Below are 26,272 nucleotides of genomic sequence, written 5' to 3'. Positions count from 1 at the left end.
TGTGGCTGAGAAGAGACGTGCATATTAAGTGTGGCTGCAGTGGAAGGATGATGTGTCATATGAGAGGTATAAGGAAAAGAAGAATAGGGCGAGAAAGGCTGTGCGTGATGCTAAAGTGGCAGCAGATGAGAGGTAGGGTAGGCGGTTGACTGTGAACTTTCAGAGAATAAGAAAATGTTTTGGAAGGAGGTGAAAAGGGTGCAAAAGGGAGAGTCTGGGAAGGAAGAGCGAGTAAAAGCAGAGGATGGAAGGATGTTAATTGACATGGATGCAGTAAGGAAGAGATGGGTGGAGTATTTTGAAAGATTGTTAAATGTAGAAGAGGAAAGGGAGGCTGAGATTGTGGCGGATGGAAGGGTGCAAGGAATAAATGTGCTGGGAGAGTTGAATGAGTATTTGATCATGAAGGAGGAAGTGCAGGAGGCAGTAAAGATGAAAACAGGGAAAGCTGCAGGTATGGATGGGTGTGCTGTGGAATGCTTGAAGGGTGGTGGAGCGACTATTGTTGACTCGTTAGTAAGATTGTTGAATGTGTGCTTTGTGAAAGGTATGGTGCCAGTTGACTGGGCAAGTGCTAATGTGGTCCCAGTGTATAAAGGCATGGGTGATAAGTATAAATGTACTAGCTTTAGGTGTATAAGTCTGTTGAGTGTTGTAGGTAAGGTGTATTGTAGAGTGTTAATTAAGAGAGTTAGAGAGGATACAGAGGGAGTGATTGGTGATGAGCAGTGTGGCTTTACGAACGGGAGGGGATGCGTGGATCAGGTGTTCGCTGTGAGACAAGTGTGTGAAAAGTATTTAGCAAAAGGCAAGGATGTGTTTTGGGCGTTCATGGATTTAGAGAAAGCGTATGATAGAATTGATAGGGAGGCTTTGTGGACTGTTTTAAGATTGTTTGGACCTGATGGTAGGTTACTAAAAGAAGTGAAAAGTTTTTATGTAAATAGTAGAGAGTGTGTATGAGTGGGAAATACTGTGAGTGATTGGTTTGCCATGAGAGTGGGGCTGCGGCAGGGTTGTGTGATGTCGCCTTGGTTGTTTAATATTTATATGGATGGTGTTGTAAGGGAGGTGAATGCAAGAGTGGTAAGTGGAGGTCTGAGTCTGGTGAATGATTATGGTAGAGAGTGGAATCTGAAGCAGCTGCTGTTTGCAGATGATACTGCACTGGTGGCTGATTCAGAGGAGAGATTGAGACAGTTAGTGGAGGAGTTTGGAAGGGTGTGTGAAAGGAGGAAATTGAAAGTAAATGAGAATAAGAGTAAAGTGATGAAGTGTACGAGGTTGGTAGATGGTAGGGGGATGAATATAGTTTGGAAGGCGAGTTACTTGAGGACGTAGAGTGTATTTAGGGTCACATGTTGCTGTAGGTGGAAGAATAGTTGCAGAAGTGAAGTTTAAAATGAATGAAGTAGGAAACGTGCTGGAAGGAATGAAAAAAGTGTTTAGATGTCGTTCGCTTAAAATGGATGTAAAGAGAAGGCTGTATGAAGGTGTTGTGGTACCGACTGCTTTATATGGGGCTGAAACATGGAATATGGGTGTAGCAGAGAGGAAAAGTTTGAATGTAATGGAGATGAGGAGTCTGAGGAGTATGTGTGGTGTGACCATATGGATCGAGTGAGAAATGATGAAGTGCGAAGAACTGGAGTTGTTTGGGAGATGGCTGATCGAGTTGAGCAGAGGGTGTTGCGATGGTTTGGACATGTGGAGAGAATGGATAATGAGCGATTGGTGAAAAAGATAACTAGATCTGATGTGAGAGGTGTAAGGCTGAGAGCGAGACCACGAATAGGATGGATGGACAGTGTGAGGAGAGCGTTGGATGTAAGACGGATGTCTGTTGAGCAAGGAAGAGTGACTGTGCGTGACAGAAATAAATGGAGAGAAATTGTGAATGGATAAATAATGACGCAGCCCTGAGGGGATATACTCCCGCATTTGATCTGATCAGCTGATCAGGTCAGGTGCGGGTAAGGGGATGGGTCTAATATGATGTGGCAGGGGCAAACCAGCTCTGCTGTCGGGCCCTGCTGTGAATGTCACTGATTGCACTGCGCAGTTGACCCTCGGGCGGTGTGGTGCGGTGAGGATTAGTCCCTTCTCCCCTTTAGGGCTAAGATGCGAATGAATGTGTTTGAGTGGATGAGTATATTGGGAGTGTGACGTCTTGTCTCGGCTACCTCCCTTTCCTTGGGGGAAGCAGCCTAGGTATATATATATATATATATATATATATATATATATATATATATATATATATATATATATATATATATATCGTTTTCGTTTTCGTTTTCGTTTTTAAAGGCTCCAACATGCTTGCATGCGTCGGCCTTGGCCACCTAATGGCGGCTCTCCATGCTGCACGATCCATTGCAGCCTCCCTGTTCAGTCCCTTGTGTGTGTGTGTGTGTGTGTGAGTGTGTGTGTGTGTGTGTGTGTGTGTGTGTGTGTGTGTGTGTGTGTGTGTGTGTGATTAATAATAATAATAATAATAATCATATGTCGGTTTATTTATTAATCGCAGACAGTGGCTGAAAATACACAAGTCCTTAATCTAGTATTCTAACCTAAGGAGGTCAACAGGCTGACCCTGGTTGTTCCTGAGGAACACTGACAGACTACCATTCCTCACCGAGGCTGGAGTGAGGCGTAGGCATAAAGGAATTGACCGACTAATCTTTACCTGACTGAGTTTCGAACTCTTGCGAGCCTTCCACCACAGCGTGCCTTGAGCACCGCTTGACAGGTGAGAGCTCAATCTCACCCACGCAAGTAGTGAGGTCTGAGCGGTGCACGAACTCGGGTCTCTCGAATTGGGAGTCGAGTGCTCTATCAACCGCGCTACCATGAAATGTGTGTGTGTGTGTGTGTGTGTGTGTGTGTGTGTGTGTGTGTGTCAACCTATATATTGTATATATCGATCAATCTATTTATCTCAGACAGTGTAGCGGCCTGGCAGAGTGGTACTGTGCCAACTATCAGCACCTCACCACTACCCCCAACTCCACACCCCACCCTGCCCACCCACCACCACTACACCCTACCGCCCTCACAAGTAAGAACAACACTTCTCTTAGCCACTACCATTAATACTTTCCATTTTTAAGTGTCCTTGACTTTTGATCATTTTTTTTTTCTTTTAACAGATTTTAGCATTTTCTTCCTCTGATGGTCCTCAGTGATAAATTAGGTTTTATGACAATTCCGTCTCATAGGTTTCCACAGTGTTGTAGACAGACAGACAAACATATCGAAAAACTCAGCTCCTTTGGTAGGGGTAACTGTACACCTTGGCAGCATACTGGCAGTGCAGGGAGCCTAGAGGGAACAAGCACAACTACTAAATGCGGGAACTTCAAATCCTTAAGCAATGCCCATTGTGTGGTGTGGTGTGACTTGAGAAAGGTGATTTTGTGTGGTGTGGTAGATGTTGGTAAGGTGTGTGTGTGTGTGTGTGTGTGTGTGTGTGTGTGTGTGTGTGTGTGTGTGTGTGTGTGTGTGTGTGTGTGTGTGTGTGTTTAATAAAGTTGCTCAAATCCACCGTAGTGAAGCACCTCGGGCCTGATAATCCTAGACATCATTTTGCATCTAAAACGGGAAGTTGAATGTAGCAGCTGAAAGGGATTTAAATGCAATTGGCTTTATGTCTTGTACTTACCTATTTTTCCACTTAAGGTTTATACCCACCTCCAGTTTCAGCTACAGATATGCAGATCTGCTTTGTTTGCTTCGATTATTATGATCACACACACACACACACACACACACACACACACACACACACACACACACACACACACACACACACACACACACACACACACACACACACACACACACACACACACACACACACAGCCTTAACGCTTCAAGGATGAAATGAGTTTGGCTGTGGGGGAGGAGCGGGAGTGGTAGCAGCCCATGGAGACACTCTCTTGGGTAAAAGAAGTGTTCTTGGTTACTTTTATGGCTGTATTTTGGTCCATCGTACTGGGGACAGTGTTACTCCCTTGCCTGTGCCGGAAGTGGGATGGCAGAGTAGCAAGAAATCCTGCACTTCACTGCTTCAGTTCAATGACGTAATTTACATCTTGACCAGCCACCAACAGATAATTTTTTTAAGCTTAAGGAGGCTGTGAAGGCTTTAGTTAAGGCTACATCTAAACCCTTCTTTGGAGAAATCACTCCAGAACTGAATAAAACCGTCTGGAAATAGCAGAAATAAACTGAAGCACTCATTGCCGGACTGAAGGGGTTAAGAGCGTATGCTGGGTGGCATAGCAGGCTTCAAAACACCTCTTTATCAGTTCATTTTTGCATATAGCGCTGCAATAACTCCGTGTGCCATGTTTATGTAATCTCTTGGTGGTGATAGTAGTACCGTAACAGTAGTAGTGGTACTAGTAGTAACAGTAGTAGTAGTCTTGGGAGTAGTTAGTAGTAGCAGTATAGTAGTAGTAGTAGTAGTAGTAGAAGTAGCAGTAGTAGTAGTAGTAGTAGTAGTAGTAGTAGTAGTAGTTGTTGTTGTTGTTGTTGTTGTTCTAGACGTTCTTACTGTGGCCCCCGAGCTCATCTGGAACGTGAAATCGGTGGACTGCAGGCTTAAGATGTCCCCTTTCCTGTAGGTCACCATCCGCTTTTGGAGTGGGAGTGAGGAGATGAGGGTCGTTTGTGTAATAAGGCAATTGAGTCACCCGGTTACATAAGTGCCACCACCTGAAACCGTCCCTCACCAGCAACTATCCTGGCAGTGACATAAAATATTAAGGTCCATATCGAGTATAAAAGATAAATCCCTAAGAAAGAAGTGCTACAAAATTTCAGAAGCCCACGAAACTACCGGCCTTTGGTGGCACAGGAAGCTTCGTAACACCTCTTCCTAAGCGATTGTTTTGCTTATTAAAACTAGACAGTCTCTTGTTGCGTGTAAAGTTGCCGTCAGTTATAGCTTTGCATCGTACCGAAACCATGTCTTGAATGCCATTAATATACAGTTGGTGCGGGAGAGGGGCGCCTTCATGTGGTGGCACAGATAACCAAACGACTTCACTAGCTAGTTGTACAAACATCTCTCAGTGACTTCCCTAATCCCCTAATAAGTAATGGAGGGCTGCAGTAGAAGGAGCAGCTTAGATTTGCGGTCCACAAGGTTCACGTTTCATATAAGCCTGAGGTCACAACAAAAACAATAAAAATAGCAAATACTGATTAGAATAGGTACAATCTCGTTTCTTTATTTTTTCGGACCGCAGATGTGTAAAGGTATTGTTAACCGCAGCAGTTCTTATGTTTATCATGATGATGATGATGATAATGATGAGGATGAGAGTCCGTGCGGGGTTGGTAAGATCGAGCCAGCCATAAGCCGTCTCGGTGGTCGGCCGCAGCTGCTGGACCGTCATTATCTAAAAAATATTGTTGCTATTCTACTGTTATTGTGGGTTTTATCGCTGCTGATGCTTTCCTCTTTTTGGTGGTTATGCTGCTGGTGTAGTGCTTTAGATATCACTGTTCTTGGCGTTCTGTTCATTGATGTTTATGTTGATTCTGGGGCTGGTTCAGTTTATGTTATGAGGTAGGGTACCACTGTCATCAGTGTTGTATTTATAGCGTCCTTTTTCTGAATCGAGAAAACCATGTATGTACAGTACTACTTTGGCCGGTAATCATATAATCAAATGGATGCCTGATGATCCAGTGGGTGTAGCCGCTCCAACCGCGTGATTCCGTGAGGTTTCCATGCGAGGGTTGGTTAAGTTTATTGTGAGAGTGCTATTTGGGGGCGGGCAGGCTAGTCACCTTGCTTTAAAATTCGTGCCTAAGTAGCCTAACCCAGGGCCCCTACGCTCCTGAAAAGGCAACATAAGGTTCAATGATTAGATGATCTCTCCTTTGCTGATGCCTTCACTGTTAATAGGAAATATTAAGTGTGTTCTTTTTGTTAATGACATATGTTGTTCTTGGTGGTGTTATTATTACAAACGCATTTCCTTTTACTGTGGGTTATAGTGATTTTATGTACCATGTGCTGCTGTTTCATAGGTTTTCTTGCCGTACTCGTATTTGGTGGTTATGCTGCTGATGGTAGGCTGTAGGTGTCATTTTTATTAGTGTTGTGTTTGTAGGTTTGTGGTAGGTGGGGGCGCTCACCATCCACTCACTCGAGGTAGTGCTGCTCTCGGGTGTCTGCCCTTTCCTCTCCATCCTTCTTTCCTTCCATTCTCTTCTGTCTGTCTTTCATTCATTCTTTCCTTGTCCTTCTGCCTACAGGTGACTTTACACTCCCTCTTCTGTCTTTCTTTCCTTCATTCTTTCCTCTTCCTTCACCCTGTGGGTGACTCTACACTGAGTGACAAGCCAAATGGTTTCCTGTACACCAGGAAACCATTTACTACGCTGGGTGGTAACCATATAACCAAATTTTGGCGCCTGGTGGTTTAGTGGGTAATTATTGCGCTCCAATCGGATTGAGCCGGTGAAGGTTTATATCCAAGGGATGGTTGGGGTTGATTGCTCGTGTAATGCCACTCAGGGATGAGTGAGGCTGATTACTCTCATCTTAAATGTCGGGACCAACTGCCTAGCCCCGGGCTCCTACGCTCCTCATGGGGCAATGTAGGATTGGATGATGGATGGATGGTGTTTTTAGGTGTTCTTAATGATCTCACTTGAACATGGCGCTAGTCAGGAGGAAGAGCTTTGGAAAGGACGTAGGGCCTAGTGTTGCCTTTACCGTCACTCAGCTACGTGTATTAAGCAGCAAGAAGACGACTTCTGGACCCAAGGTAAGGTGAAAGAACTATAATTACTATGCTGCAGTTGTTATGCTGTAGGTATCATTCTTGAGGTTGGGACGTCTTCACGTGATGGCATGAATGCACTGAGGTGTAATGTGCAGAATAAACCGCTAAGGAACAAGTGCTACGAAATCTCAGAAGTCACATAGAATACGACCCTCTGTCCAATGTCCATTCCATGCAACCCGTATAACCAGTCAGAGGATGTAAGCACAGCAGCAGCAGCAGCAGCAGTAGTAGTAGTAGTAGTAGTAGTAGTAGTTGCAGTAGTAGTACTTGTTCTTGTAGTAGTTGTAGAAGTAGTAGTAATAGAGGTGAGTCTTCGTCGTCTTCGTCATTGTCGTTGTTGTAATCCCAGGTTCATCTAAATGTGAACCCAGTAAAAAGTAGGCTGAGGTTGCCCCCTCTTACAGTTTACCATCCGCATTTCAGGAAAAAGGGAGGGAGTTGAGGGACGTCTGCTTAACCAGGCACCGGAGCCACCTAGTTGAGTCAGTGCCATCCCGCGAAGGCGCCCCTCTCTGGCAGCAATGCAGGTGTAATCGTGCGAAACGAGCTTGGAATTTGGGAAGAGTGCAATTTTCCAGGAATTCCTACACTGTGCCTAATGGAGCGAGGCATTTAACAGGCTGGAACAGAAGAGTTAAAGCGCTGAAGGAATTAAAAGACGGAATCAATTAACTTGAATAAAAAGGAAGTGGAAAAAAGTTGAAGCATGAGTGAAATTGTAAAAGACTAAGGCGTGGCAGAGAGAGAGAGAGAGAGAGAGAGAGAGAGAGAGAGAGAGAGAGAGAGAGAGAGAGAGAGAGAATTTAGACTTAGAATAATTATAGTGAAACAAAAGATCACTCATCCCATTTTACCCGCTTCTCAGAGTAAGGGTCGGCTAGCTTAGTCTAGTATATTTAAGAACAAAGGACCGGCTCTTTGTGCTATTACATGACTGAAAATCCTACAGCCTACCGAATCTTTGTATGGACATCACTTCGATTGGGGCGTTGTAACCATTGAGGTTAATGTGCGATACAGTCGAAAAAGCAAAAGAAAGAGGTAAAAACAAACACGAAGGGGATGGAGCAATTAAGATTAGGGAAGAAGACTAAGCATGTGTGGTAGATATAATATAGATTAATGAAAAAAAAAATCGAGGTTGATGATGCTGAGAGAGAGAGAGAGGGGCATATGCTGCTCCCTGACAACTTCTAATCGTTCTAGACCACTGATGGCTTAGACTGGTGAAGTGGCGGAGGCATCTTTCTGTAGTATAATTTTCCAGCACCAGATGCCTATATTCAGCTTATGCATGACCACTCGCAGATGTGGGATTAATGAAGGCCATAGCTTACCCTTCCACACCGAAAAGTTCATTCTAAGGTGAAAATAATTGGAGAAACTAGAATGAGCATCTCAAGTTGCAACAGAAACCAATCCACGTTTTTCTTAACTTTGCTGGTTTGATGCTTCACTTTCTAAACCAGGTAACATAATTTGCTATTATTGCTGCCTGCAGGCGGTTGTATTTAGTTTGGACAGCATCCCTAGTAGTGAAACGGTAATTCCAGACTATGTCTATCACTTCCAGTTAAAAGTCTCCTCTGGTAACAGAGACTAACAAACAGCAGCAAGATCGAAATATAAAACGACGTACCCTTAATGAGAACATTTAAATCTGGACTACAGAAATGTCTGTTTCGTATCATTCATGATTATCTTCTGAGGAATAGACTGAGCACAGTGGAGACTTTTTAAATGAATGGTTGGGAGACAGATCCTGTCGTTCATAGAGTCCGTTACTTCATGAAATTCTTCCCGTGTTGCATGAAACCGTCTGGGGGTAGTTTTATTAACTCCTTGGCTCCGTTTTTTTTTTTTTTTTATAGTTAATTCCTGCTAACCACACACGATTTGACTGAACCAAGGAGGATCCACCATTAACGAAGTGACTGATGAAGACTACATGCAACTACTCCAGTTCGAAAAGTCTCAAATCAATATAAACCGTGTGAAAGCAGCAAGAATAAAATGTTAAATACGTCACCAGACTAAATGGGTAGGGTAAGGGAGGAGGAGCAAACGCCATAGTGTTGTTAATTTTATGGCCCCAGTCTCATCTGAAACATGACCAAGCTGAAGTCTCTCTCCAGGCTCCAGCTGCCTTCCACCACCCTACTTTCGAGTGTTAGGAAGTTGAGGGACGTTTGTATAACCGGACAGCAGTCATATTGGTGCCACCACATGAAGATGTCCCTCTTCAGCAACAACGACATAGTATTAAAAGGAAAACTGCCTTGGGGTAAATGCTTCCAAATCATCAGGCCTCCTTACCAGTAAGACATCCTTTTCAGTAACTACAGTATAGTCATTTTCTCGATAGCCTGATAATGTTACAGTTGTTATTACCTGACGATTTTGTTCACCTTAGCAAAATCTTCATTAGCCTCTTTAGTCCGATGACGAATTTGTAAATTTTTATTTTTCTCTACCTCCAGACGATTTTAGTCAGCTCAGTACAGATTCTTTCAGATACTCAATTGTTCTTTCAAACTTTTTTATTATAATGACGTGAATGTCGTCATTAATATTGGCTATCTATAGCCAGACGCCTCAGTTCCTTAACGGGTGGCCACAAAAAAATCGCCTCCATGTCGCCCTGTCCCCTGCCATTTCGCTACCCTCCTAGCAGCTTGCACCTTTCCTTTCTGTTGTACCTCTGTACGCCATCCTTCCATCTCATCCTTGGTCTCTCCCTCCCCTCCACCTCACTCACATACATTCTTCTAGTTAATCTCTCTCCTTCTCCATCCTCTCTGTATGGCCAAACCACCTAAATGTATTTCTCGTAACGCTTTATACCACATCAACATCAACACCACATTGTTCCCTCACTTCCCCATTTGTCAGTCTGTCTTTCCATGCAACTCCACATGCTCCTCTCAGATAACTTATTTTCACTACTCACACTTTAACTTGTATACTTCCAACAAGGTTCAAGCTTTGCCCTCATATTTTTGAATAGGGATCGCAGTACTGTCATGTAGCGACTTGTTTACTTCCATGCTCACTTAACTATATCTTATCACTGCTTTCAGTGAACAAGCAACCTTTCTTCTCTGCTGTACTCTGTCAAGCACTTCATCCTCCACACTTCCATCCTTACTCATCACACTATCCAGGTACATAAATGCCTCACATATTTCATTTACTCACTATCCAGCCTCAGTGTGCATGAAGTGACTTCATTCTCTCCCAGACCACAACTTTACTCTTCCCTACGATCACATTTAGATTCGGTTTCTTATATACACTCCCAAACTCATTCACCAAGCCTTGCAGTTTTCCTTTGTCTTCACTTAACACCACACATCATTTGCAAAGAATGGAACAGGAAGTTTCCAAACGCCGTCCTTTCTCATTAGGACCGCTCCAAATCCACTGCCCAACGTTGTAGCTTTTTAATAACTCTGTCCACGAACAAACTGAACAACCATGGGGACTAGACACATTTCTGTTTCACTCCAACATTCAGATAGAAAAATTCACTCAGTTCACCATCCACACGCACTGCAACCCTAGCGCCATCAAATATATTTTTTACGGCATTTAACCACTTCCCATTTACTCCATATATTTGCTATTTTCCACATTCCTTGTTTATCCATCCTGTCATACGCTTTCTTCAAGTACATGGAGGCTGATAAATCAAGATACTTGTATTCAAATCAGCAGTGATGTTAAACAGTGTAGCGTTGATTGATGGCTGTATCTAACTCATATTCGAAAAGCCCCACTAGAGCTGAATAATGTCTATTGGTAGCAACAGCAAAATACACATTACGAGTACATCATCAGATTGAAAGAGTTCGCCTCCTCTGTTTTTCCCGTTTGGAGTCGACTCGTGGATCTGTTCTTTCATCTTGACCCGGATATTCGTCCTAGGTAACTTATTTCAGGTCCCTCAGTTACAGAAAAAGACAATGTTACCGCTTTACACTCTTTCCTCAGCACATCTTTCTGACTAGCATCATATTTTAGTGCTGATCGTACCATCCAAGACAGATTGAGTTTTAAGCTATATAAATAGCAGTGGAGGTGGCGATGGTAGTGGTGGTGGTGGTAGTAGTAGTAGTAATAGTAGTAGTAATAGTAGTAGTAATAGTAGTAGCAGTAGTAGTAGTAGTAGCTGAAGTAGTTGTTGTTGTTGTTGTTGTCGTTGTTGTAGAGGTTGCGATGGTAGTAGTATTAGTAACAGTAGATTGTGTTGTCTCTGCGCCAGCGATAGACAGCGCAGAGTGCAAGAAGGGTTCTGGGCAAATGTGGAAACGTACATGGAAAAGTTTGAGAAGATTAAGAGAGCATTTTTGACTGTAAATATGATTGGAAATGTAGGGAATGTGCTGAATGAAGTAGTCGGTGAGTGGGGTGTGCCTTCAGAAGTGAATGAGAATGGCAGCCATCTAGTGGATATTTGCGCGGGGAGGGGGTTGGTGATAGCCAGTACCCTCCTTAGGCAAAAAAATGATCCACAGGTATACGCGGCGAGTGATGAGAAAGGTGCATGGTGAACTGAATGAAAGGAAGGGAATGATTCAATATGTGTGTGTGGATGAGAGAATGAGAAGGTATGCAATGGATGAAAGATTAGTGGTGATGAAAGTCAAGGTTCAAAGGCAATGGAGGAATAGAAGGAAGGAAGGAAAGACAGGAGGAACTAGTCCATACAAGGAGGGTATATAGGTTGCAAGAGCATGGAAAAAAGGCAGAATGCGAGAGAGAAGTGGAGGAGCGATTGGGAAAATATGATATGGAGAAGATGGGAGAGGTGGAAGGTGTGTGCAAGATTTTCTCAGAAGAAATCCGTGCAGCATGTGAGGTGCTGTGTAGGGCGAAAAGAAGACGAAAGGGGATGCAAGGAACAGCATGGTACAATGAAGAGGTGAGGCAAGCTGTGGCACAAAAGAAGAAAGCATATAGTGAGTGGGTGGGAAGCAGAGGCATGGAGGAAGTTGAGAGACGGAATAGAGTTATCTGTAGAGAGGAAGTGAGATATGAAAAGATTGGTAAGAGAGAGTATGAAGAGAGTGAATGAGGAAATTGAAAGGAATGTGAGTGTAAAGTGGAGGGAATGTAAGAAAATGTTCTGGGAGAAAATAAAGAGAATTAGACAGGGTGATAAAGAAGTTAGTAGGAGAGTGAAAGATAAAAATGGTAGACTGATTGTCAAGAAGGGAGAAACAGTGAGCAGATGGAGAGAATTCTTTAAGGAACTGTTAAACATAGAGAATGAATGTGATGCGACTATATGTGGCTGGGGAATGGTTGAGAGAAGGAGGATGGTGAGAAGGGAGGAAAAGATAAGTCAGACGGAAGTAATGGAAGCACTGAAGAAAGTCAAAGTAGAGAAAGCCCCAGGATTGATGAAGTGTGTGGCGAAATGATAAAGCATCGGGGAGAGATAGTAGAAAAATGGATATGGAATATATGCAGATTGGCCTGGGAGGAAGGTAGAGTCCCGGAAGATTGGAAGTCAGGTATAATTAAATCCCTGTACAAAGGAAAAGGGGAAAATGAAGTGTGTGGTAATCATAGGGGCATTTGTCGTCTTAGTATAAAAGGCGAAGTATATGGTAGGAAACTTATTGGCAATTAGGGAAATAGTAGAGGAATTAGTTGAAGGAGAACAGGCAGGTTGAAGGAGAACAGGCAGGTTTAAGGAAGGAAGAGGTTATGTAGATCCGATATTCATCCTTTGGTCTTTAGTTTAAAAGCTTCTAAATAAGAGAAATGAGTTGCAAGCGGCTTTCATGGATCTGGAGAAAGCATATGACAGAGTGCATAGACAAGGAATGTGGAATATATTACCAATATATATGGAGTAAATGGGAAGCTGAATGACGTGTAAAGTATGTATGAGAATGCTAAAGCTGCCGTGCGTGTGGATAGTGAACTGAATAGATTTTTTTATCTGAATTTTAGATTGAAACGCGATGTGTCATATCTCCATGGTTGTTTAATCTGTACATAAATGGAGTTATAAAAGAGAAACAAGGTAGAGCAGTGGATGTTGGAGTGGCCCTATTGAGAGAGGACAGTGTTTGGAAACATCCTGTTCTGATGTTTGAGGATGATGCTATGATGTTCAGTGGAGACGAAGGAGAACTGCAAGGCTTGATGAATGAGGTTGGAAGAGTGTGTAAGAAACGGAATCTAAAGGTGAATCTAGGGAAGAGTAAAGTTATGGTCTTCGAGAGAAATGAAGTCACTGAATGAAGTGAGATTAGATGATAAGAAAATGGAAAATGTGAGCGCATTTAAGTACTTGAGTAGTGTGACAAATAAGGATGGAAGTTTGGAGGATGAAGTGCTTGATAGTGTACAGCAAGGAAGAAAAGTTGCCGGTTCTTTGAAAGATGTGACCAGAAATAAGGATGTGAGCGTGGAAAAAAAAAAGTCACTGCATTATAGTATTGTGATACCAACTCCAGCATATGGAAGTGAAGCTTGGACCTTGTTGGAAAGACACAAGTCAAGAATAAGAGCAGTGGAAAATATTTGAGAGGGGCAAATGGAGAGACAGACTGACAAATGAGAAAGTGAAGGAGCGTTTTGTTGTGAATATGAATGTGATAGACTGCGTTAGGAGAAATACACTGAAGTGGTTTGTCTATATGGAGCGGTTGGAGAAGGGAAGACTAACTAGCAGAGTGTATATGAGTGAGGTGGAGGGGGGGAGAAGGAGGGGGAGGCCGAGGATGAGATGGAGGGATGGAGTGGAGAAGTATATGAGAGAGGGGGGGTGAGCTGGGGGGGAAAGTAGCGAAATGGCGGGGGTCAGGGCGACATGGGGGCGATTTATTTGTGGAAACCCCTTACGGGATCAGGGCGTCTGGCAATTGATAGACTGACAGATAGTAGTAGTGGAGGTGGCGATGGTAGTTGTAGTATTGGTAGTAGTAGCAGAGGTGGTGGTGGTGGTAGTAGTAGTAGTAGTAGTAGTAGTAGTAGTAGCAATACTAGTTATGGTGGTAGTAGTTGTAGCAAGTTGCCAAGTGATGCAAACTAAAAGTCGCTTGATAGGTCTCTAAAAGTTGCTAAATTATTATATATAAAACTACCATAAAGTTAACAACGAAAATACTGCAAGTGACCCCCACACACTGACTGCATAATTATCAGAATAACAATATGAAGAAAATGCGGTGTAACGAAAATCCTACGGACAATAAATTCAATGAGCATCAACACTAACTTTGAGGGTCACTAAAATAAATCAGTCAAATCCTAGACTGGTTCATCTTCCTTGATGGCCAGGCTACAGGTTGAAGGATCTTGTGGGCTAGTACTCTTTTCTTGTAAGCCTCCACTGTACCGATGTTCCTAATAACCTCCTCAGGCAACTCGAAGTTATGGCAGCAATTTCCTTGCCGTCTCAATCCATACCGTACATTATGGTAGAGTGCTTTCACACACTTCACACTAATTCAGTTCCTGAGTACTGACTTTACAATGTTCATTTGGTTACATACGCGCTCAGTATCAGCATTAGCATGTGACAATGAAAGTACTGAAAGAGCTCAGTCAGAAAAATCACTGTACGGATTTTCTCCAGTGGCATCTTTGTAATCTACTTCTGCTCAGCGATTCATTGTGTCTGAAGCTTGTTAAAACACTATGTAGTGTAATTTTCTCTGCTGAAAGTCTTTGTTCAATACTTTCGTATCCAACAAACGTCCTAGCCAATTCCAAAATCCCTGGTTTAGTTGGTCGTTGACATTCATCACTTACGATGGCATTAACCACTATACACGATCATTATCAAGCAAGCGATTACTCAGTTGCATTACAAGTTCAGTAACAAACTGGGTACATCTTTTACGATTATCTGCCTCATCAGGAAACTTGCAGTCCCTCATTTGTCTGACAAACTCTTAACTAATATTAGGATGTAAATCCAGGAAACTTTCTACTGAGCCACACTCGGTTAATTTTTCTCCTGAGATGATCTTGGAGTACAGGGAGTCAGTCAGCTGAAGCAAATAATAATGTTAATTTTGTAGAATTATTCACCTGTGATTCAGTCTACTTAATGACATTCTGAACTTCTCCAAGACTGTAATTTAATCACCTACCCTGGAACACGGTCGTGGGGTGTGAGATTCCGTCACCACTTTCATCACGTTACCAGTGCGTGGTGATTGGGAGCAGTCCCGTGGGTCTCTCAGTAGCTTCATGTCTCAGTGTGCGCTAGTAGGGGAAGGTAGTGTCGCGGTGCTTCCTCGCGCGTGGTGCGGTGTAGGGGGGGGGGTTAGGTAAATTGTACCCAAGAAGAATAACCAAAGAATGAATAAATAACGTAAGTTACAATGGCAAATAACATTAAAACCTATTTTTAGAGCAAATATATATATTATCTTTTATTTCAGTCAAAATTATCGTTCACTTACAGTAAAAAAAAAAAAAAAAAAAGGAAAAAGGAAAAAAAAAATTGCTCAAACTTCGTCATTGGCCTCTCAAAACATTGTTCTCACATTCTGATCTCATATAGTTTTCATAGAGAGAAAAAAAAAAGAAAAGAAAACATTTTTTCCCTGACAGGAAGTTTTTTTTTTTTCACACAAAAAATTAGCCCTTTTTTGTCTCTCTCCCATACATGCTGTGATGTTGCCAGGAGGCTGTGCTGCTCAGAGCTGAGGTTCCCACGACCAGGGTGTTTGTGTTTCGTCGGGCAAGATTTCAGTACCAGTATTTTTTTTTTTTTTTTATGAATTTTAAGGATTTTTGGCATTTTTTTTTAGTAGCCCCTAAGGAACCTAATATACCTCATTATTAAGTACAATATAACGGATTCTGGAAGTACAGATGGTATATTTTCTTGTAATGTTTACAGATTTATTAAATTTTGATTACAACTTTTTTTTTTCAAAAAGGGGTACAATACACCCCAGAACCGTGTTAGTAGTAAAAATTCCCACGACCGTGTTTAAGGGTTCATATACATCTTCTTATCACAAGGCACTGAATAAAGGACTTCAGGAGTATAGCAGCGCTCTTCTGTCCATGTAAGTTCAAAATCAGTTTTTTAGCTTAATCCACTGGTTCAGAATTCTGATCATGGCAGCTTCATTAACCAGCTCTCGTGTCTGACTTAACTGCATTAGTTTCAGAGGGATCTGTCCTTCGTTAATCAAGCCATAAACATCCTTGTACCTGATTTGTCTCACAGACGAATGTGAGAGACGGCTGAGAGTCTTTCTGATTAAAAATCGTGGTGCCGTGGATGATCACTTGCAGCATAAGAGACTGCAAGTTTCAGTGAACAACACACACATCTGATCAGTACCAATCGTGGGACTTTCTCCTCTAATTCCACATAAACACCATTATTAATACCGGTCACCACTGATTCAAGTCAAGTCCGTTACTTCTTAGAGATAGTTTTAAGGCAGCACATACTGCATCACAAGGCCATGTGGAGAGGATGGAGAGTGAGAAACTAACGAGGAGAGTGTATGTGAGTGAGGTGGAGGAGGGGAAAGAGAGGGGGAGGCCAAGGATGAGATGTAGGGATGGAGTGGAGAGATATATGAGAGAGGGGGGCGTGAGCTGGGAGCCGGGCAGTGAAATGGCGTGGGACAGGGCAACCTGGAGGCGATTTGTTTGTGGCCACCCCATACGGGATTAATGCGTCTGACAATAGAAAATAGACAGACATATTGCATCAGAACTTCACTTGCTGAGTTCAGACATATTCATAGATGTCACAACAATTTTCTTCCTGTTATCAGAATAATATCCAATGACAAAACCTAATAACTTTGTGACAGAATTGTCATTACTTGCATCAATCTGTAGGCTTAACTTTCCTTAATCTATATCAGTTCTCAATTCATTATGATCTGAAGGGCAATCAAATTGCAGACCATTGCACTACACTTAGATCTATTTAGATCTTTACATCCTCTGGCAAGAGTATTAAGTGGAGGTCTGAGTCTGGTGAATGATGATGGTAGAAAGTGGAATATGAATCAGCTGCTGTTTGCAGATGCTGCTGCACTGGTGGCTGATTCAGAGGAGAGATTTTGAGGTAGTTGGTAGAGAAGTTTGGAAGGGTGTGTTAAAGGGGGAAATTGAAAGTAAATGAGAATAAGAGTCAATTGATGAAGCGTACGAGGTTGGTAGATGGTAGGAGGATGAATATAGTTTTGAATGATTAGTTGCTTGAGGAGGTAGAGTGTTTTAAGTATTTAGGGTCACATGTTGCTGTGGATGGAAGAATAGATGCAGAAGTGAAGTTTAGAATGAATGAAATAGGAAAGGTGCTGGGAGGAATGAAAAAAAAAATTAGATGTCGTTCGCATAGAATGGATGTAAAGAGAAGGCTGTATGAGGGTGTTGTGGTACTGACTGCGTTATATGGGGCTAAAACATGAAATATGGTGTTACAGAGAGGAAAGGTTTGAATGTAATGGAGATGAGGTGTCTGAGGAGTATGTGTGGAGTGACGCATATGGATCGAGTGAAAAATGAAGTGCGAAGGAGAACTGGAGTTGTGCGGGAGATGGCTGATCGAGTTGGGCAGAGGGTGTTGCGATGGTTTGGGCATATGGAGAGAATGGATGATGTGCGACTGGTGAAAAAGATAACTGGATCTGATGTGAGAGGTGTAAGGCTGAGAGGAAGACCACGAATAGGATGGATGGACAGTGTGAAGACAGTGTTGGATGCGAGAGGGATGTCTGTTGAGCAAGGAAGAGTGGCTGCGTGTGACTGAAATGACTGGAGAGAAACTGTGAATGAATAAATGATGACACAGCCCTGAGGGGATATTCTCATGCATTTAATCTGATCAGCTGATCAGGTCAGGTGCGGGTAAGGGAATGGGTCCATTATGATGTGGCAGGGGTAAACCAGCTCTGCTGTTGGGCTCTGCAGCGGATGTCACTGATTGCACTGAGCAGTTGACCCTCGTGCGGTGTGGTGCAGTGAGGCTCTGTCCTTTCTCCCCTTGGGGCTAAGATGCGGATAAATGTGTTTGAGTGGATGAGTAAATTGGGAGTGTGTCGTCCTGTCTCGGCTGCCTCCTTTTCCTTGGGGGAAGCAGCCTAGGTATATAGACAGATAAACATCCTTTGGTGTCAGTGCAACATACTTTGCACACCTCTGACAAGTGGTCTGCTGCTCGTAATGCACAATGTTCTGTTAAGAAGAGAGCTGCTCGGCTCTCTGATTTTCTGTTTTCATTACTTATTTTTTTCAATTGAATAATTCTTTGCCTCTTAGAACTAAATGGTTCTCTTGCTTTCCTGTGTTTGGTAATGTTGCAGTGCTTTTCAGTGTTACGGAGTTTTGCATTCAAGGGACATTTGCAATATTTGCAGTTGCTCGTAGTGTCGTCTCCTTTTAGTCTAGTAAGCCTTTGATTTTATCTAGAGTCATTGAGCCATCCAGCCTGAAAATGCTGGCTTTATTACTTGCTCATTGTTTCTTAATAAGACACATGAAGGGCACTCCACAGTCAAAACAACGTTCCTGACGAAAAGCTAGATAAAGGATGTAAGTGAACGTAGGACGAAGGCAGTGTAAATCAACACAGGATTCTAACAGGAACAGAGGAGGACGGTCACGGTGAGTGGTACAATGTGAGTACGTCCAGGACACCAGCAAACGCTATGGATGACTGATGCCCATATTATTACCTCCGCTGACGAAGTTGGAGGAGGTTATGTATTCAGCTATATTTGTCTGTTTGTCTGTCAGTCTGTCTTTCCAGACAATATCTCCAAAAGTTCTCAATGAATTTCAATGAAATTTTGTGGAAGAGTGGGGCATGAGCCAGGGAAGAAGTAATTAAATATGGGGAAGGATCCGAATCTGAATCCGGAGTATCCCGCACAATATCTCCAAAAGTTCTTAATTAATTTCAATGAAATTTAGTGGAAGGGTGGGCCATAGGCCAAGAAAGAATATATTACATTTTAGGGCGGTTCTGCTTCCGGATCCTATCTCCATGGATCTGGATCTGGATCCTTTTTAATGACAATGGCATTGGCGGAGGTATGCACTGTTTGAGCGTTTTCTAGTTTATAATGACTTTTTCTTGCTGGCGTTTTTAGGTTATTTGTTCTCGTATTGGTTAGGTCAAAAAATCACCAGAAATGTCGCCAAACATTAGACAAAGCAGGAAAAATGTCTCCAAGCAACTAAACGACAGATAAAGTAGGTAAGCGACTATAAAAGACAAATCGAGCGGGAAAGTAGCCAAGCTGGAAACCCTGAAGTAGTAACAGTTATTGTTGTTGCAACCCCAGGCCTAACTGGATATGAACCCAGAAGAATACAGGTTAAAGTTGCCTTTTTCTTGCAGTCCCTCATCCTTCTTCTGGGGTATGGAGGGAAGGGAGGGGAATAGAGGAACATATCCCGATTGGAGAGTCACCCACAATATCGAGGCCCATCACGAGAAGCCGTAATTTTCTTCTTTACTTCCCCCCTTGCCACCACTGTCGCCAACCCTTGATCCAGGGAACGATTCAGAATATATCCGGAATGGCCACTCAAACACTGGAAGAGCCATCACAGCTGAGGTCAAACGCCTCATAGTATTCGTCTGGCCACTTTAACTTCCTCATGGTCAGAACAACTCTATTATTATATTCCGAATGACACAGACGATTTTATACAGCTGACAGTGAGTATATGAACTTGAGTGTTCATATTATCACCATTAACCCTCTTATTTGATGAAGGCAACTCCGATATTCTCCTCCAACTTAAGCCAAATGATGCCAGTCAGTCGTGAGTAAGCCACAGGAACCCTAGAGTGTTAACTTACTTTTTTTATGTGAGGGCATGCAGTGGGGCGACCATGATCGCAGACTGAGAAATGAATCTCTGATATCAGAAGTCAAGCTTAATCAATCAAGTTCTAAAAAAAAAATCTTTACTAACTCCATTCCGGAAGAGTAAATTCAGCTGAGATAAACCCAGTTCAATTGAGAAGTTAAACATAACCACTGCAGTGCTTTTACTGCAGGGGAATGACTTAGGTATTTTATTCTGGATGGGGCTTCCAGGTACATTTTGCATTCCTCTTAATTAGCATCAGTTGAGGAATGTAGACTTTGGGATAAGGCATATCCAGAGGGTTTTTTCTGACACCATTTGAAGTAAGCTTTATACGTGCCTATTACGTCTGTGGATATGGTAAGACATGCAAAAAGAAATAATCATAGGCCAAGCGAATCTCGCATTAAAGCCAGTCTAGTGTAGCGCCTTGCAGTCTGGGTGGCAACCAAATACAATATAATGAAAGAAAAGCATTCGGAGGCCAAATGCTAATTGCCTGCCAGAATATGCTGTTGGCCAAGTTACAAGCTACTTACAAACCAAACGTGAATAAAATTCGCAAACCTACGGAATTCAGTTCGTCGCGTTTCACAAAAAGCCAAATTATATTAAAGCTAGTTGACCTTTAGCAGCCATTTTGGTGACCTTGACCTTAATCACGAGTGTCCATTTTCGAACTTGTCCAAGATTTTGGCCATATCTTGATACCCTGAATGTTTCATATTGATAGCTCAAGCCGTTCATGTGATATAATGGTAAAAGATAATTAATCCATAATAAAACTAGTTGACTTTTGGCAGTCATTTTGGCGACTTTGACCCCAAGTACCCATTTTCGAACTCGTCCAAGATTTTGGCCATATCTTGATACCCTGAAGGTTTCATGTTGATGACTGAAACCTCTCATGAGATAGAATGGTAACACACACACACACACACACACACACACACACACACACACACACACACACACACACACACACACACACACACACACACACACACACACACACACACACACACACACACACACACACACACACACACACACACACACACCGACGCGGGCAAAAACATTATCGCTCTGCAGGCGATAATAAACCTGTAATTAGAACATACTGTTGTGCATGTGAATCAGTTCATCACAAATTCATTTCAGACATATCATCAGCTTGTATTACAGCATACAAGCCACTGTAAGATGTTAACATAAATATAGGCATATATAGCTCATCATTGTTACCTTGTGGCTTGCTTAAAAAAAAATAAATCATATAACTGTAAAGCAGGGAGTCTCAACCTTTTTTCCCACCGGGTACGAGGTCTGTCCAAAAGAAACTCAACTTATTAAATAGCTCGCCAATGAGCTGGCGGTGTAGCAAGCTAACGATGGGAGCGCTGTGTAGCGGTGACTTTCAGCTTTAGTCTAACATTAGCCGCATCATGCCACGTCACTTAGACATAGAGAGAATATGTGTTTAGTGCACCTGGCGATTTGATCCAAGACGAACAATGAAGGCTTTTGAAGAGCAACGTGTTTGTGTGAAATTCTTTGTCAGATTGGGAAAAAAAAAGTTTGTTGAGACTTCTCAAATTTTGCAACAGGCTTATGTTAGGATTGACAGTACGTAGTGTCACAAAAGGTCCTAGCTGTTCAGATCAGGAAGAACACCTATTGAAGACAACCCCAAATGTTGATGGCCTACTATGATCACGTTCAGAAAGTGCGTGTTGTGATCCGAGAAAATAGTCGCCTGACTGTCTGTGAGGTTTTCAAAGAAGTAGGTATCTGTTAAAGTTCGTGTCACATGATTGTAACCAAGAAATTAGATGCATCGTATTGCCGCACAATTTGTGCCACGTCTGCTGACAGATGAGCAAAAAGAGAACAGTGTCACAGTCAGTCAGGGGCTGTTTGTTTGAATGCTGCTGGAAACTTTTTTGAAAAATATCATAATAGGTGACGAAACGCGGGTGTACGGCTACGATGTCGAAACGAAAATGTCATCAGAGTGGTTTGCAATATCGTCACCCCGACCCAAAAAAAAAAAAAAAAAAAAAAAAAAAATACATGTCAGAGTCGCCAATATGATGGCCAGAAGAGTGTCGTTCATCACGAGTTTCTTCCACGTGGCCTGACAATCAATAAATAGTTTTATTTGGACGTACTGAAGCTTTTGAGGGAGACAGCACGAAGGAGGAGGCCTGAGGTGTGAATCAACAAAACCCGGATGCTGCACCATGACAATGCATCTGCTAACGCGTTACTCATCTGTGACTTTTTGGCGAGGTACGAGACGACTATTATCCCCCAGCCGCCTTACTAGTACTCTGTGGATTAGGCCTCTATGGCCTTTTTTTTTTTTTTCTCCCCAAATTGAAATCCACCCTGAAAGGTACTCGATTTCAGAGATACTCGTAGAAGAGCTTGAAGAAAATTCACCATGCGAACTGCACGCTATCCTCGAAAATGCGTTCCAGGACTTGTTCCAGAACGAAAAAAAAGAAAAAAAGAAACGATGAGAACGTTGTATGAGCAAGGGGGGGGGGAATATTTTGAAGGAGACAAGTTTAATTGAATTTTATCTATCTCTATCTATCTATTGCCAGACGCTTTATCCTATAAGGGGTGGCCACAAACAAATCGCCTCCATGTTGCCCTGTCCCCCGTCATTTTGCTGCCCTCCCCCTAGCCCACACACCCCTCTCTCAAGCTCCTCTCCACTTCATCCCTCCATCTTGTCGGCCTCCCCCTCCCTCTTCCCCCGTCCACCTCACTCACATACACTCTCCTCGTTAGTCTCTTGCTCTCCATCCTCTCAACATGGCCAGACCACCTCAGTGTATTTCTCCTAATACTTTATGTCACATCCACATCCACACCACAACTCTCCCTAACTTCCTCATTTGTCAGTCTATCTCTCCATGTAACTCCACATGCTTCTCTCAAATAACTCATTTCCACTGCTCTTACTCTTGACTTTGTCCTTCGAACACAGTCCAAGCTTCACTTCCATACGTTAGTGTTGGTATCACAGTACTAGCATGCAGCAACATTTTTACTTCCATTCTCGCTTTCCTATTTCTTATTACTGCTTTCAAAGAATCAGCAACCTTTCTTACCTTTTGTACGCTTTCAAGCACTTCACTCTCCAAACTTCCACGTTTACTCATCACACCACCCACGTACTTAAATGCATTCACATTTTCCATTTCCTCATCATCCAACCTTACTGTACATTCAGTGACTTAGTTTTTCTCGAGGACTATAACTTCACTCTTCGCTACATTCACCTTTTGATTCCGTTTCTTACACACCCTCCCAAACTCATTCACCAAGCCTTGTAGTTCCCCTTCGTCGTCACTTGACATTATTGTATCACCTGCAAACAAAAGTACAGGAAGTTTCCAAACACTGCCCTCTTTCATTAGGGCTCCTCCTATGGGTCGCTCCAACATCCAATGCCCTACCTTCAATATCTTTTATAACCCCATCCATATACAGATTAAACAACCATTCATGACACATCCCAGTTTCATCCCAACATTCGGATAGAAAAATCTGCTCTTCACCATCCACATTCACTGCAGCCTGTAGCACCCTCATACATACAGAACTCTTCACGACATTCAAAAGTTACCATTTACTCCAGATATTCTTAATATTTTCCACATTCCTTGTTTATTCACTCTGTCATATGCTATTTCCAAATCCATGAAGGCTGTATGCAACTTCTTTCCTTTCTCTAGAAAATTTCCCCCTAAAGACCTAATGGTGAATATCTTATCTACACAACGTATTCCCTTCCTAAAACATCCTTGTTCTTCTCCAGCTAATTCCTTTGTTATTTCCCTAACTCAGTCGATAGGTATCCTACCATATACTTTTCCTATTACACTAAGAAGACAAATGCCCCTATGATTACCACACACTTCCTTTTCCCGTTTTCGTTTGTACAGGGGAATAATTATACCAGACTTTCAGTCTTCCGGGACTCCATCTTCCTCCCAGGCCAATCAGCACATCTTCCATATTCATTCTTCTACTATCTGTCCCCATGCTTCGTCACTGCACCACACGCTTCATCAATTCCTGGAGCTTTCCCCATTTTGACTTTTTGCTTCCACTGCTTCCATCCTATTGATCCCTTCCTCCTTTCTCACTTCCCTCCTTCTCTCAGCCATTTCCCAGCCACTTATACTCGCATTACTTTTATTCTCTGTGTTTAATAGTTCCTTAAGGTGTTCTCTCCACTTGCTCACTTCTTCTCCCTTCACCACTATCAGTCATCCATTTTTTTCCTTCACTCCCCTACTAACTTCTTTATCACCCTGTCTGTCTTTACTTCCTACCAGAACATTTTCTTACATTCCCTCCATTTTACACTCAAATTCCTTCCAAGTTCCTCATCCACTCTCTTTTTACTCTCTCTAACTAATCTTTTCACCTCTCGCTTTCTCTCTACATATAACTTTCTTTCCATCTCTCAACTTCCTCCATACGTTTGCTTCCTATCCACCCACTGTATACTTTAATTTTTTGTGCCACGGATTGTCTAACTTCTTCATTCCATCATTCTATACATTGCATCCTCTTTCGCCTTCTCTTCCTCCCACACACCACCATCGACCTGCACCCTCATCAATCTGATACTTAATATAGAATAGTATTGTATTAAGACTATTTCAGTGTACAATGGTACCACAGTGGATATTATCAAATGGTTGAAATTGTAATGCCTTTATTAAGCATTTAAGTACTATATTAACATCACTGTCAGTGTGTAATGATACTACAGTGGAGTGAAACTGTAGATACATTATGAAGAAAATAAACATTCGCACTAATTCTGTACCGAATGGTACTATACCGCCAACTGTAAGACTAACGAAAGTGCAATTACTTCATTTGGCAAGTAAGCATGAAAGCCCTGTTTTAAACTTTTCAACCAGTATTCACCTATAGTGTGATGGCTGTGCCTGTTTTGGACAAACAAGTTTCTCATTTCGAGGAGCAGTATTAGGCAGGCATACTTGAACGTCATAATCCATAGTAAGCCGTGCTCGGTGTTTAGTTTTCATGTTGAACAAAGTTGAAAATCCTTGCTCACACAGGTAAGTACTAGGAAACATCAGCAAAGACCTCACAGCAACATCAGCTGGAGCAGGATAAAACTCACTCAGCTTAAACCAGAACATAGTCAGGGGAAGTGTTTCAAATGCCTCTTTTGAAACAGTCATTCACCAACTCTAGGAATTATTCTTGGATGTTTTCTGGAGAAGGTGTACGTTAACAGTGAATGAGTTCCCAATCAATTTTGATTCCAACTTGCTCAGTTTGGGGAAATAAGACTGCAACTCCATCCGCTGGAGAAAATGCCTTGTTTGCTCTAGGTGCACCAGTTCTAATTTTCCAGTGTATTTGCTTTCATCAAGTGCCTCAGTACGGTGTTCATTCATGCAAAGATTATCGTCTGTACCTTCCCTTCCCACAGCTCTTTCTTTATATTGAATGATCTTAGTTTGTCATAAATCAATCACTGTGGTAAAATAGCCTTGGAGCAATACGTTCAATGAGTTTAGACTTAGAATATGTACTTCAAGTAGGCCAGCTTCTGGAACCACTTGATGCCACAAAGTTTTTTGGTGAAATCAAAGCGACTTTGTCTTGTTACGTTTGAAGAATTCGGAAAGCTCCTTCAATGACTCTGTTCGTGATACCACCTTTCCCCGTGAAAACCAGCTTACATCGCTTTGAGAGGGTAACACTTCTTTATCTACTGCAAACTCTTGGCACAATAGGTGTATGTAGAGCACTTGACTTGATGGCATTTACCATGTGTTCAAAATCATCAAGTACTAATCTTAACTCCGATGGGAGAGTTTTTGATGCCAGAGCATATCTATGAAACATACAGTGAAGATGCCTTGTTTAAGGGGGCACAGTTCATTTTTTTGCTTGCAAATGAAATTATGCATCAATTTACATGAAATTTTACTGGACAATAGCTATATTTGGCAAAACTAATCCCTGAGCTTTATTTGTAAATGATTAATTTAATCACTGATATTTTTAAAATGATTATATGTTTACTCACTTAGGAGCAATAGTCAGTGAAAGTTAGGTTAAATATATTAAGATTTTACTGAATGTTTTTTCTTTTTTTCATGTATCGTCCTGGAACTTTCTGCACGCTTAAGTAGGTATTATAGCTATTATCCAGTAAAGTTTCATATAGATTGATGCATAATTTCATTTTCAACCAAAAAAATGAACTGTGGCCCCTTGGATTCGCCTCATTCACTCTTTACTGAAACCCTGCTCGACGTCCAAGCATTGCTGGTGCTCCGTCAGTTGTGCATGCACATTTGTTATTCCCTGAAAGCCCTTCACTATGCATAAAAAAAAATGAGATCATGAAAAATGTTTCCGCCTCTTGTAGTCGACACCAAAACATGACACAACAAGAAATCCTTCTTGAAATCCTCACCACTGATGTATCACACCAACACTAGGAGTTGGACTCAGGCAACCACGTCAGTCTACTCGTCAAGCTGAACTATACATATGCCTAAAGATGATCCCTTTTTTTCGGCATTCACTTGTAGTTTGATATCGTCAGGCAT

General features: G+C 42.2%; 1 protein-coding gene across 1 annotated transcript in view; it reads left to right on the top strand.

Moving 5' to 3' along the window:
* The window catches only part of LOC145418026 (nephrin-like), a 194,645-nt gene that overhangs the window by 78,191 nt on the left and 90,182 nt on the right, over window positions 1–26,272 (top strand). The gene's annotated exons all lie outside the window — the stretch shown is intronic.

The sequence above is a fragment of the Coenobita brevimanus genome, chromosome 112 (assembly GCF_032717465.1).
Source record: "Coenobita brevimanus isolate Jiangsu-jjx chromosome 112, ASM3271746v2, whole genome shotgun sequence".
Classification (NCBI taxonomy): domain Eukaryota; kingdom Metazoa; phylum Arthropoda; class Malacostraca; order Decapoda; family Coenobitidae; genus Coenobita; species Coenobita brevimanus.
This window is presented reverse-complemented; position numbering and strand designations above follow the sequence as displayed.